Source organism: Microtus pennsylvanicus, chromosome X, assembly GCF_037038515.1.
Source record: "Microtus pennsylvanicus isolate mMicPen1 chromosome X, mMicPen1.hap1, whole genome shotgun sequence".
Taxonomy (NCBI): domain Eukaryota; kingdom Metazoa; phylum Chordata; class Mammalia; order Rodentia; family Cricetidae; genus Microtus; species Microtus pennsylvanicus.
Genome location: NC_134601.1, coordinates 133,828,456 through 133,837,464, shown reverse-complemented (window position 1 = coordinate 133,837,464; position 9,009 = coordinate 133,828,456). Strand labels below are relative to the sequence as shown.

At 41.9% G+C, this 9,009-nt stretch overlaps 1 pseudogene; it reads left to right on the top strand.

The window, feature by feature from the left end:
- The first annotated feature begins 680 nt into the window (after window positions 1-680).
- Window positions 681-1,211, top strand: LOC142841694 (ferritin heavy polypeptide-like 17E; annotated as a pseudogene).
- Window positions 1,212-9,009: the final 7,798 nt, after the last annotated feature.

Genomic DNA, 9,009 nt, shown 5'->3' with positions numbered 1-9,009 from the left:
GTCAATTATTTTATAAATAAACTCTAATTGGACAGGTAGGAAATATAGGCAGGAAAACCAGACAGGAAGTAGAAATGATGTAATGAGAACAGGAGAATTCTGGGAAGGAGGAAGTTGATTCCTCCCACTCCTGCCCAGATCACCAAAGCAGCAGGATGTGATCTGCCCCACTGAAAAAAAGGTACTGAGCCAAATGGCTAACATAGATCAGAAAAATGAGTTACTCAAGATGTGAGAGTTAGCCAGTGAGAAGCTAGAGCTAATGGGCCAAGTAGCTCATAATTTATGGAGACCTATGTGTGATTTTCTTTGGGGTTAAACAGTTGTGGGATAAGGGGCAGGATAGAAAACCCCAAAAACAAGTAGCCTTTCCTCCAATCATGTTATAGCTTATGTCAGTCAGGGACCAGCAGACCCTGCTGCTATGCAAATCATAGCTCTTGACCCTCCCCCTCCCCACTCTAAGCCCTGGAGTCAAAACGACTTCATCATCAGGTGCCAATAGTCATTTCCCCTGTCACTTCGGGCTTTCCTCAGAGCTTCCAGAGGCTTCTCTGTTGAGCTCCACTGGGGACTTCCTGTCTTCTGAGGGACTCAGGGACTGTGCATGTTCACACCATCCTGTCCCTCTGATCAGGTACAGAAGTTGCTGAGACTGTTGTGGTGTTCAAGCGCCCGCCATGGCTGAAGCATCCTCACAAGTGGGACAGAACTATAACCATGACTGTGAGGACGCTGTCAATACCTATATTTAGCTGAAACTCTCTGCCTCCTCTGTGTACTTATCTATGACCTTCTACTTTGACCGTGATGATGTGGGCCAACGGAACTTGAAGAGTTTCTTCTTGAGCAAGTCACACGACTGCACGGCCCTTGCCTAGATGTTTGTGTTCTTGCAGAATCAGTGTAGAGGCTGCATCGTCCTTCTTGACATCTCGGGACCAGACCTCAACAATTGGCATGAGGACATTCATGCTATGAAGTATGCCTTCCACATGGAGATGACTGTCAGTCAGAGCCTGCTGAACCTGCATGCATTGGCCAAGGGCAAAGGCAACTCCTAACTCTGCAACATCCTGGAGCAAAGCTGTCTGAATCAGCAGGTCCAAGTTCTGAAGGAAGTGAGCCAATATCTGACCAACTTGTGCCAGAGGGGGGCCCCAGAGAATGACTTGGCTGAGTACCTTCTGGAAAAGCTCAGCCTGTCCTAAAGCTTCACGTGTACTGAACTTGGATGGCCCCACTGCCAGGGGGGTCTTCCTCTGGTCATTACAACTTATGTCCATGTTGCTTTTGAAGCCATTTCACTGATCTTCTGTTTCTGGTTGGCTGTTGTTTGAAATAAATTTGGTTGTTTTCAGCAAAATTAAAGTATCAAGTTGATATGCAAACTCCCATTTTTAGGGACTGTGTGAAAGTGTTACAGCTCTGAAGGGAAGGGATGCCCCAATAGAAGTGTTACAGCTCTCTTATGGTGGGGGAAAGTTCTCCACAATGTAAGTGTTACAGCTCTGAAGAGAAGTGTATCCTGGCCTTGAGGAGCCAAAGAATACCACAAAGTCACACTGAAAAACACACTTCACAAACAAGATTTACTGGCAGGGAGAAAAAAAGCAGGAGGGTGGGTGCCTCTGGTTAGGTGAGAAGCAGCAAGGAACTGAAAAGAAGGCAGTATTTATATAGAGTATCTTGGAGTGCGGGAAGAGGGGTGGAGCTTTCTAGGGTAGCCTGGAATTGGTGGGATTTTTTGTGGCCTGAACTTGGGTCAAACTTAGTGATTGTGGGATTCTGTTACTTGGCCCTGATCTTGGTTTGGAGTCAAATCAGGGTCAGAGAGTTTTTTCCTTGGCCCTGGTATCAGGGTCAATTCAAGGTCAGAGTGATTTTCCTTAGGTTTTGGTCTTGGAGTCAAGAGGGGGTCGGGGTGTTCTTTCTTTGGCCCTTTTACCCTACACTGTGAGTGTGGTCTAATTGTTATAGTGCTTGGCTAGTATTCAGAAAACCCTGGAATGCATCCCAACCATAGCAATAAACTAGGATAGCACAAGAAATCAGCACCATACAGATGGAGGCAGGAATTTCAAATGTTGAATGTCACCCTCTGCTTTACAGCAAGATAGAGGCCCTCTGAGCTACAAGATACTGTTTTATAAAAGAAAAGAAATACTTTCATGTTGAAAAAAATGAATGTGGATCTCATGAATTTTTAAAATTGATGTTTAGATGTCAGACGATAGTGGCACAGGCCTTTACTCCCAACACATGGGAGGAAGAGGTAGGCATATCTCTGTGAGTTCAAGGCCAGCCTGCTCTACAGAGTGAGTTCCAGGACACCTAGAGCTTTATACAGAGGAACTCTGGTTCAAAAAACAAAACAAAACAAAATGATGTCCAGAATTATTAGGCTCTGAGAGAATCCCCTAAAGTAGACCAACAGCCATGTGTGCAATAAAAATATTTCTTTATTATTTTCAACATGAGGGAGGGTCTTGGTGACACCCAAGGAAGGCCACAAGCTTCTTTTAAGCAGAGTTAGGGGAATTCCAGAGAGAAGGGGTTAATCTGGGGTTGATTGGTGGAGAAAAGCATATGTTTGATGACCACAGAGTTCAGGAAGTCTGCCTTCTACAAGATGAATTGCAGACTAGAGTTCCAGGAAAGCACATGTTGTAGTTAGGATTGAAGGAATTTAGCTATAGAACTTGGAAGAATTGATGCTGTGAAGGGAAGGAGATCTTCAGGGAATCTCCTGATGACAAGAACCTACACTTCCATTTTTCTGCTTTAGTTCAGGTCTAACCTTGCAACTCTGAAACTAATAGGATGTCCAGAGGGTTACATAGATAATATGGCAGTTATCAGTTGACTATAGAGCCAGGTGTTGCAAGGAATCTGGAAGTCCACAAGACCATCTTCACTGCTTTAGTCCACATCCATCTTTTCACAAGTTACTTAAGCTCTCCAAACCTGTTCGCCCATTGTAGGCAGGGCTTGCTCCAGATCTTCACATCTCCGTGGATGTTCCCTGGTGCCTATTCTGTTTGAATTCTGCCCTCCTCATTATCAGAAGTAAAGGTATGTACACACTGGTTTTTATTCCCCAGTGACAACCAGGTAATATTCACTACTTATAACGGAAAGAGATTTTTCCTGTACCCCAACATAAGCGTTCTAACTTATAGTGATGCCACAAAGGTAACACACCTTAAGAAATTGATGAGAACAATGTGTCTAAAATCTCCTAAAAAGCTTTTTCTCTGATGGTTCATGACCTGTACAGCTGTTCCTTTAGTCTGCCTCTGTTGTGCAATCTATGGGCGATTTTTTGGTCCAGGTAGAATGACGAATCAAATATTAGATTCTTTCCTATTTCCATAGAGAACAAAGTGGTGGTCCACACTTCTCTCTGCTTTGCTGCTCAGACAACTTTCTTCTTCTCATGAATGCATGCATACACACACAGATACACACACAGAGAGAGACATTGCCTAGCTCTATCCCCCCTACCTGACTGCCACCATTCATCCTGCTATCTCCTCACCCTCCTCCCCACATTCTGAGGGTCCCCCTCTTTGGAAATAATCTCACATCCTGTGTACAGATATGTGAATCAGATTCTACTAAATTTGGTTATGGTCAGACACACATACACACATACACACACACACACAGAGGGTATGGCCTCTTCAACATTCCTGACTGACATCAGAATGAATTCTAAATTCCTTGATTCCTATGGGTAATAAGTCCTGGAGACCTGCAACATGCCTCACATCTACAAGGATCTCCAACTCCCATGAATACAAGGGGGAGAAAGACAAGTTTCTACCTTCCAAGGCTGGATGACCTAGGAGAACAAGTCCAGTCTGCTCCACTAGTGACTCCAGCTGAGTATGTTCTCTCAAGATTATTGGTAATGTGTCTTTGTTCAGTGATAGAGATAAAAAGCAAGGCTTAAAACATAAAAGGGGGTCCTCTAATTAATGCACGAAACAATCCCACACTAGTTTGGATTGAAAGGGTTATTTATTTGAGGGGAAAAACTTACAGAACACAGTCCTACATGATAGCCAGGAAAGGAATCTAGTCACTGGAGCAAGAGAGATAGTGGAGGGCTGCCACTGCTTTTTAAAGGGAGAGAGAGAGAGAGAGAGAGAGAGAGAGAGAGAGAGAGAGAGAGAGACCACACCCCAGTGGGCTGATATCTCAATGACTATTGGCTGAAGGAGTGGAAGGAGCTCCCACAGCACCTCCCCCTTTTGTTTAAGTAAGAGAGTTCTAAACCTACTACGAAATTATATACAATAAGAACAAATATCCTATTCTAACTAGCTTAAGTCTTATATAATAAATAACTTGGGCAAGTCATGTGAGGAAAGTAACTATATTTATATATTCCTTAGCCCCATCGAAGATCTGAGAAGGGAAATAATGTTACCTGAGTAATTAGGAAGTACAATCAAACAACTTCCAAAACATGCAACAAATCACAGAGACAACTGGCTATGTAGGCAATTACTCAAAGTCACGTTTGCAGCGTTGAAGCAATCAACTTGGTTAAGGTCTAGGATAACTGACAGATTATTTTTGAAAACACAAAAAAAAATTCCAAAACCGTCTTACCCTGTCTTGGCAAAATTTGACAGTTCTGCTTATCCATTTCCGGATACTATGTATTTTGTCAGTAATTGAGTTATGGGCAGTTCCTTGCCCAGAGGCCGGTTTTGCCAAGAAGAAAACAAGCTCCAAGTGGAGTGTCTTTGGTGCTCAACAATCTCTGGGGAATAGATTGGTGTTGCCAGGAGCGATTGTGTCTCACTACCACAGAACTAAGTTAGATTAAATACCACTTTCTACAGCTCTTTCAAGAGGTGGAAGATTATTTAGACAGAATATAATCTCTATGTATCTAAAGAACCTGATTAGTCTAACTATAAATATGAAAAACATAGATGACTATTGATCTACAATTCTTAATACCTATCTAACTTAATGCAAATGGATGGAAATAGAAAACACTATTCTGAGTGAGGTAACCCAGACCCAAAAGATGAACATGGGATGTACTCACTCATAATTGGTTTTTAGCCATAAATAAAGGACATTGAGCCTATAATTCACGATACTAGATAAGCAAAATAAGAAGGTGAACCCAAAGAAAAACATATAGTTATTCTCCTGGCTATTGGAAGTAGACAAGATTGCTGGGAAAAAATTGGGAACTTGGGGGTGGGTGGGATGGGGGTAAGGGGATATGGGGAGAGACAAGTGAGAAGGGGAGGATGGAGAGCTTGGGAGAATGGGATGGTTGGAATAAAGGAAGGATGGATATGGGAGCAGGGAAGTATATATCTTAATTAATGGAGCCATTTTAGGGTTGGCAAGAGCCTTGACTCTAGAGGGGTTCCCAGGGGTCCAGAGAGTTGTCCCCAACTAGGTCCTTGGGCAGCTGAGGAGAGAGAGCCTGAAATGGCCTGATCCTATAGCCATACTAATGAATATCTTGCATATCACCATAGAACCTTAATCTGGTGATGAATGGAGACAGAGACAGAGACAGAGACACACATTGGAGCACTTGTCTGAGCTCCCAAGGTCCCAATGAGGAGCAGAAAGAGGGAGAACATGAGCAAGGAAGTCAAGACCGCGAGGGGGGTACCCACCCACTGAGACAGTGGGGCTGATCTATTGGGAGCTAATCAAGGTCAGCTGGACTGGGACTGAAAAAGCATGGGATAAAACCGGACTCTCTGAACACAGTGGACAATGAGGGCTGTTGAGAAGTCAAGGACAATGGCACTGGGTTTTGATCCTACTGCATGTACTGGCTTTGTGGGAGCCTAGCCTGTTTGGATGCTCACCTTTCTAGACCTGGATGGAGTGGGGAGGACCTTGGACTGCCCACAGGGCAGGGAACCCTGACTGCTCTTTGGATTGGAAAGGGAGGGGGAGGGGAGTGGGATATGGGGTGGGGGGTGAGGGAGAGGAAAAAGGGAGGCGGGAAGGAGGTGGAAATTTTTAATTAAAAAAAAGCCTAAGAAAATAAACAACTGTGCAATAAATGTGGACAATGACCTCCAAATGTAAACAATATACAAGTATACATTGCAATATGGTAAATATATATCAATACATAAATAATATATAAGTATCTTAATCAGAGGTAGAAATGTACACTGCAATATGGTAAATATATATACATAAAATAAGTTTTAAAGAGAGGTAGAACCATGCATGCATACAATATTCAATATAATTTAATTTTGTATCCATATACCAAAATCTATGCCAATGTAATCATCTATAAATAATAACTCAAAATACCAATCTATTATTCTATCATCCAATTTTCCTTTTTTTTCCAAAAAGATCCCTGAGCTTATAAACTTCCTCCCCTAACCCTCAACCATATACTAATTATAATCAACCCCTAAATGATGTCCCTAAACCCGAGGACATACTTTACAGGGAGAGATTACATTGTCCTCTAGAATTATTTTTAGCTGTCATGGGGCAAAGTTCTTTCTGAGGGATCCTATGAAAGTAAAATGATGGTTAAATTTCAAGATTAATGTCTTATAAGATTGCAAATAGTCTCTGAATATTTTGTGGAGGACTGGCCAGAATGTTGTATAAGATGTGCACCATTTCAGCTAACCAAGTAGGAACCATCTTGTGCAGCTGGTACCCAAAACAGGCCTTGTAGTAGCGCTATCAGTATCATGACGTCATATCAACCAGGTGGAGTTGTTGTTATGGGGCCCCATCTTCTTCCTGGAAACTTCAAAGATTACTTCAGGAAAATTCATTGTTCATTGTGGAAAACTTACACATTAATTATATAGACATATACAGACATACATATATTCGATGAATGGTATGATAGATATATTCAATGAAAGGCATGATGTATATGAAGAAAAGCAAAGATGTTTTCTAAATTCCTTTTTTCCTTCTGTCCCATATCATGGCTTTTGACATGAGACAGAAACTCTGGGTTTTCTCTTAACAACAGGCTTGGAATTAGAGAAGGACTGAGCTAGAGTCCAACCCCAAAACCAGCTCTATATACTTATGAATATAAATAACAAAAAATATTTGTAAGTATTATGACTTACAGAATCTATTCAATTTTCTTGGTAATCCATATTGGGTAGTAATTTTTTCCATCTGTAAGTATTGAAATATCCAGGGTCCCTTGAATTTTTTGAAGATAATTATTGTCAGGCAGGGATAAGAACAGGACCCTGCCCCCGTCTATATGTTTCTCTTACCACCTGTATGATTATCATTATTGTGGATGAGCTGTCATTTCTCCTGTCCAAGAGGTTTCTCCTCTTCAAATCAAACCATTATCAATTTTGATGGTATCCACAAATTTTCTTCTCCTGTGGAAACAGGAGCAAGACCCCTAAATGGTGTAGGAGGTCCTTCTCTTTGTGTATTGCTTTCATTGGTTGAATAAAGAGACTGCCTTGGCCTTTTGATAGGGCAGCCCTTAGGTGGGTGGAGTAGACAGAACAGAATGATGGGAAGAAAGGAAGTATTGCAAACGCCATACTTCTCCTACCCAAGATGGATGCTGGTTAGACTCATGCCGGTAAACCACAGTCAAGTGGAGATAAACATTAATGGAGATGGGTTAAATGAATATATCAGAGTTAGCCAATAAGAGGTTAGAAATAATGGGCCAGGCAATGTTTCAATGATTACAATTTCCGTATGGTTATTTTGGGTGTAAGCTAGCCCGGCAGGAAAAAACAAGGGGCCGGCCCTCCATACAACATCTAATGTTGATGTACACATCATATAAACAAGGGTGGCTTTAATTGATTTCAACATACAATGGTAAGGTCCAAAATAGAGTCCTCTCCCTCTTCTTACTTGCACAGAGCTGACTGCTTCATGTATACACCCGTGTATACTGGAAGAGGACTGTCCCAACCCTAGTGCTCATCCAAAAGCGAGTTCTCAAGCTCTTGGTTGTGAAATACCTGATGATCTGAGTCATACCTGGGCCCAGAGGAAATTCCCACTACTGCTTCTGACACTATTTTCTGAATGCTTTTGTTCCTCTCAGCCACATGGCCCCTTCTTTCATGTCCTTTCAGATTCCATCACATTACAAGGTGATGGCTTTTTCTGGTTCCACAAATGCCAAAGGACCTCTTTCACTTCCTGAACCAGAACATCATTCTGACAACAAAGGTCAAGGAGGAGACCACCTGCTGCCAAATCTTGCTAAAAGTATGATATCTACCTACATACAAGCTGAAAACTTCCTCAATCTCAACAGCTCTACACTGGCAGGAACATTTGTCAACTTTGCTCCTTGCTAATACAACCCTACCACTTCAGAACCTAGGACCTTGCTCAAACACAATTCATATCCACTTGCTTTTGCTTTGTTAAATACATAACAGCTTTCATGAATCAAGTTAGTTTCTAAAAAATTGCCAAAAATTATATACTCACAAACAAATCTCAGTGCTCAAGAATAAAAGAAAGTATTTTAATTGGGGTTTCTATTGCTATGTTTAAAAAAATCAAAACACCACCAAAAGCATTTTGAAGAGGAAAGGGTTTATTTCATCTTAAAGCTTGTAGTCTGTCATTCACAAAAGTCAGGGCAGAAACTTAAGGTAGGAACCTGGTGGTGGGAACTGATGAAGAGGTCGTTGAGGAGTGCAGCTTATCAGCTTGCTCTTCATCACATGCTCAGGGTGATTTCTGACAGCATTCAGGACCAGTGCACAAGGGTAGCACTGCCTCTAGTATGCTGGACTCCCCTACATCAGTCATCAATTAACAGAAAGATCTACAGACCAGACATGCCTAAAGGCCAATCCCAAACAGAAATATTTTTTCAACTAGGATTCCTGATGTGGGAGTGTCATATATCAATCTGTTGATTTCATGGGTTAATTAATAAAGAAACTGCTTGGCCTGATAGGTTAGAACATAGGTGGGTAGAGTAAACAGAACAGAATGCTGGGAGGAAGATGAAGT